This window comes from Bison bison, unplaced genomic scaffold (genome assembly GCF_000754665.1).
Source record: "Bison bison bison isolate TAMUID 2011002044 unplaced genomic scaffold, Bison_UMD1.0 scf7180017863606, whole genome shotgun sequence".
Taxonomy (NCBI): domain Eukaryota; kingdom Metazoa; phylum Chordata; class Mammalia; order Artiodactyla; family Bovidae; genus Bison; species Bison bison.
Genome location: NW_011494178.1, coordinates 149,519 through 154,961, shown reverse-complemented (window position 1 = coordinate 154,961; position 5,443 = coordinate 149,519). Strand labels below are relative to the sequence as shown.

The 5,443-nt window shown below is 49.4% G+C and overlaps 1 non-coding gene across 1 annotated transcript; it reads right to left on the bottom strand.

Moving 5' to 3' along the window:
• Positions 1 to 3,622: 3,622 nt before the first annotated feature.
• TRNAW-CCA lies at positions 3,623 to 3,694 on the bottom strand. Its single transcript has one exon. It is a non-coding gene; the product is annotated as a tRNA-Trp (tRNA).
• Positions 3,695 to 5,443: the final 1,749 nt, after the last annotated feature.

Sequence of the window (5,443 nt, the reverse complement as noted above, 5' to 3'; positions counted from 1 at the left end):
CATTACCCCGACACCCGCCGAGGGAGCGTCTCCCCGGCGAAGCTTATCCAAGCGAGAATTTTGCTTCCCCTTTGTGAGGCTCTGCTGACACTGGAGGGAGATGCGAGTAATCACTTGTCTGGATGTGAGAGCTGCTTTTAACCAGGTGTGCAGCCAGCCCGTTACTCCTAATCGCTGTGGGTTTCGAGTCAGGGAGCCGTCGGGGGGACCCGCCTCGCAGTGCTGGGCTGCAGGCCGCCACCCTCACGTGTTGGCCCCACAGTTTGACTGACAGTGCTGACATCTTTTTCTTGCCACGAATGTGCAATTAAAATGAAAAGCTTGTATCTGTTGAAAGTGCCCTTGAGTGTTTTTGGAGAACACATTTATTGGTCGTGAGAGTCTCGTGTGCCCTGGGGAGCGCGGGGGCGGGGGGCGCACACAGGTCAGGAGGTTAACACCTGCTTGCCTCAACTGGAGAGTCGGTTTCAACGTTAAACACACCCAGCAAACCGCGTTCCTCCTGGGGTTCTTTCCCTCGCAGAGACCCTGGGGGCCGAGGCTGTTTCCACCGCCCAGAACTTGAATCAAGTGACCTCGGTTCACAGAACCTGAAGGCACGTCCCTGTGTATCTCTCAGTGCTGTTCATCTTGCTGCAGAGGTTTTCATTCTTGGAGATGCAGCTGTGATGATAAGTCTTCATGTGCTCAAAACTCAGGTTAAGATCTGAAAAGGTCAGCTTGATTCCCACGTGACCCTCACTGGGACTTTGACCTTCCCGGTTCAGTCTCTGCATCCTGTCCCAGCCAAGCTGGTGTTGGCTCCACCCTGACCAACTTCCTGGGAAGACACAGCTCGGCATTCGGGCCGAAGGAGCCTCCTGAGATGATGACCCAGCATCCCGGTGCCTCTGCTGCCTGACGGCGTTCGCCCTCCTCCACCCCGAGCGTCCCCTCGCTCGGCTCTGCCGGTGTTGCTGTTCTGGCTTCTGAGGCTTTCACAGTCACAGTGCTGGATGCCGAGGGTGCCTCGCTCTTTGGCACAAACCCCGCCGGGGAGTTGGCACCGTCCATCTTCACAGCAGGGCCTGAGGCTTGGGTGGTGGCCGGCTGGGCAGCAGCCTCGCAGCTGAGGCCCGTGAACTGTGTGCAGCACAGCAGCACCCCGCTGACCCCGGCCATCGGGCCCAGGTGCATCCCCGGTTTGCAGAGCACTGAGCGGCCATGTCTGCCTGTCCAGGACAGGCGCAGGGTCCACCAGGAAGGGCAGTGTTAGCAGTTCAGGGGTGAGAGTCAGCCCTGTGGCAAAGCCACATGGGTGTGGCCGGGCGCCATGCAGGGTCAGCCGGCATCAGGGCTGGTCTGGCGATGGGCTGACGGGCTGACGTTTCCTTTCAATGCGTCCCTATTTAAAGAAGCACAATGGGAAGACCGGCTTCTCTTCCTCCTGCACGTGCACCTTGGAGTCTAGTCCCTGTGCCTCACAAAGGCCAGAGGCTGCCCCAGGACGGGGTGCGGAGCTGTCGGGTGGGGGTGGGGGCCCCTCTGGGGTTGGAGCAGGAGGCTGGCTCCTGCATGCATCCCCCAGGGTCCTCTCCTCAGGGCTCCAAGCTCTCACCTGATCTGCCCATTTGATGGAGCCCGCGTGAGGTGGGCAGGACCCAGAGCTGGGGGAGCAGCCCCAGGAGGAGGGGAGCGGGTCCGAGTGAGCCAGCAGCCCAGGAGGTCCGACAGATTTCTCGTTGTTCGAGTCATGTTTGCAGCTCACCCAGAAGAGTGGTGCACACACCCCTGTGGGTGCTTTCAGTTCACCTCCCTTTACTAAACTTCTGCTCTAGTGGGAGAGCTTACTAATTCAACATTTCTCTTTCTAGATAAAAGCTTCCCTGTTTTCCATAACTAAACTATACAGTGTATACACGGTTTTGCTAGATCATGTTTAGTGACGTGAAAAACTCAGAAACTTGTCGTTTTTCTCTGACACCTGGGAACCCAGAGAGCTCGGAGGGACCCCGGCTGAAGCCCCTGCGCGGAGCGGAGACGCCACACCTCCCTCAGCAGGGCCTGGCCTCACAGCGACGGGAGTGGGCTGGCAGCCACGTCTAACTTCGGCCTGGCGTGTGCCTTGTTCTTACTGCTGTGCAGTTGCAGCGTCAGGCGCCGGCCTTTGCAGGCCTGGACATTGTGCTCTGTGTGTGTCCCCACGCCGCCCCCACACGCCAGCACCCTGACCTCAGTGCCACCCCCAGAGGCCCTGACACTGCTGGTGACACGGGCTGTGTGCAGAATGCGACATCAGAGCTCTGCTCCGTCACAGAGTTTCCTGGGGTGAGTTTTACAGAACTAGGTCGTTTTCAGTGATGCTCCCACGTATAGGAATACAATGTTATTTTACTGTAACGCTGCTTTTTCCAAGATTCCTTGGGATCCAGGGAGACACGGCCCCAAATGGCTCTCTAAGTGACGACACCGCAGTGCAGCTGAAACTAATCTGTGAGTGGGAAGCAGAACAGCATGAAATTCCTTAGCTTTTAAGCCACTGAATCCGAGTGAGCCTTCTGGACTGGGTTTGTTTATCGTCTCAGGAGTGTGTGTGTGTGTCTGTCTGTCTCAGTATGTGAGTCCACACCCTGCTCTCTCTTCCTGGTTTTGACCCTTGTTAGTGGTCTGCATCCTGGTTTGAGGGGGGACCCCGCTGATTAGGAAAGAGAGTAAGTGGAAGGATTAAGTGTTCTCAGAGACCTCCTGAGAGGGCCCTGGTAACTGCATGTGGCGAAGACGCTCCTCGAAACTGATCGCTTAGTTTGAAGTCTGTTTCAGAGCCATCTGCAAGCTCATCTAGAAGTGCAGGGGTGAGTGCACTCCATCAAACCAGTCAGTCCTAAGGGAAATCAACCCTGAATACTTATTGGAAGGACTATGCTGAAGCTGAAGCTCCAGTACTTTGGCCACCTGATGTGAAGAGTCAGCTAATTAGAAAAGACCCTGATGCTGGGAAAGATTGAAGGTGGGAGGAGAAGGGGACGACAGAGGATGAGATGGTTGGATGGCATCACTGACTCAATGGACATGAGTTTGAGTAAACTCTGGGAGTTGGTGATGGACAGGGAGGCCTGGTGTGCTGCGGTCCATGGGGTCACAAAGAGTCGGACACGACTGAGTGACTGAACAACAACAGTTGTCTGTTGGTTAAGCTGAACTGGCTATTTGGGTACTGAAGGAGATCTCCCCTTGAAAATGGCCAAATGGGGCTCTCTTATGTTGTAAAAACTGGTTTTTGCCTGTGCAGTGAGAAGTGGCTTTCTAAGAGGAACCTGCTTTTCTCCTCCTGTGCCTTTGAGCTGTACCCATTTTGACAGTTCCTGAGACTGAAGAGGAAAGAGGGACAGCAGGGAAACTGAGGTCTCTGTGTGGATGTCTGTCACAGAGGCACGTCTTCACCGACAGAGAGTATCAGAATTATGCAGCAATGTGCAAACGAGCTGTGTGACTCGCTGAAAAGAAACTAAAGTGAAAGGGAAGTCGCCCAGTCGTGTCTGACTCTTTGTGACCCCATGGACTGTAGCCAACCAGGCTTCTCAGTCCATGGGTTTCTCCAGGCAAGAAGACTGGAGTGGGTTGCCATTTCCTTCTCCAGGGGATCTTCCTGACCCAGGGATCGATCCTGGGTCTCCTGCATTGGAGGCAGATGCTTTAACCTCTGAGCCACCCGGGAAGCCCTAAAAGAAATTAAGTGCTTACTAAAAATACAAAAGACACCTACCCAAATGAATTTCAGGTTCATGTGATCTGGGAAATACTCAGTATTAAATATCTGGTCTGAAAGTTTAAGCTTGTTAATCTTAATACAGACATGTTTCAAGAGACATCAACTATAATTTTATTATACTTAAAGTTAATAAGATCTTATTAATTCTGTTACACAATTCATGAGCAAGGAAAGTAACTTGATTCAATGACTTAACTTTAAGTTAAATATAATTGAGATAAGAGTTTTGGGGGTTGAGCTCTTTGGGAATAACTGTTTTAGGAAATCTACTTAAAAAAAGTCTCTCCAGATTTTGGCAACTTGAAAGTTTTGTTGAGTTAAATGATGGGAAGTCACTGTTTGAATTGCTAATTGCGAAACAAGTCTAAGTTCACCCACTTTTTTTTATGAGAGAAAAACTAAATATGTTTGGGTTTGTTAGAAACATATGACACCACACTGAATACAGAAGGTATTCGATGAGATGACGTGTGTTTCTGAAAGCTGTAGAATACACAAGTTTTCCAATCTGGAAGCACTGGTATGATCACAAGTCCTTGCTTCTGTTTTTGCTGGAGATTAAGATTCTTAAGGGCGTTGTTGTTTAGTTGCTCAGTCACGTCCGACTCTTTTGTGACCCCATGGACTGTACCGGCCAGGCTCCTCTGTCCATAGATTTCTCCAGGCAAGAATACTGGAGTGGTTGCCGTTTCCTTCTGCGGGGGATCTTCCCCACCCAGGGATCCAACACGCGTCTTCTGCATCGGCAGGTGAGTTCTTTACCACTGAGCCACCAAGGAAGCCCTTTGAAGGGTGAAAAGCTGTAACATACATACATGTATATATTTTAAGCCACTAAAATAAGTGAAACATTTCAGTATGCTAGGAAAGATATGAGAAATGAAAATGCATTTTGTTAAGGGGAAAAGTAACATGGTCCTGAAGTTGGTTATTTCTAAATAGGAAAGAAAATAAGGGACAAACTAATACAGGAAAAGGAAAGGTGTGACAGGTTTGTAACAAAGGAGCCCAGAACCCAAAATGTCTAAGAGATTAAACTAGGATTGTTTGGTATGTTTAATTACATGGGAAGCACTGTCAAAACTTTCTTAGGTTATAAGGTATGGGTAAGTGTTGTTATTATATTCTAGAAATTGTATGGAATTCTGAAAAATCTGGTGGTCCTGATAACAAAACTAGAATTTTGACATTTTAATTGAGGTGTTTACCAAGACTCACCTCCCAGATGGTTCCTTGTTATGTCACATAATTGTCTGTTTTTTTTATATATTGAAGTACAGTTGATTAACAATCTTGTGTTAGTTTCAGGTGTACAACAAAGTGAGTCAGTTATACATATACATGTATTGATTCATTTTCAAATTTTTTTCAAAGTTACGTTGTTATGGAATATTGAGCAGAGTTCCCTGTACTATTCAGTAGGTCCTTGTTGGTTATCCGTTTTAAATACTGCGGTGTATACATGACCATCCCAAATTTCTTAACTATCCCAATTATGTGACATAATTGTAAAGTTTAATTATGAAAAGGATACTCAAGTAAGTTTGTTTTTGCAGTGAAGGAGGAAACAGACAGAGCTGGACTCCGTTGTAGGCCAGGCTGCGAACATTAGGCTACACGCATGGTCACCCTCCCAATGGACTCTGAACTTTGTGCTCGGTGTCTATAGAAACAGCATACCAATGGAAAACCAGA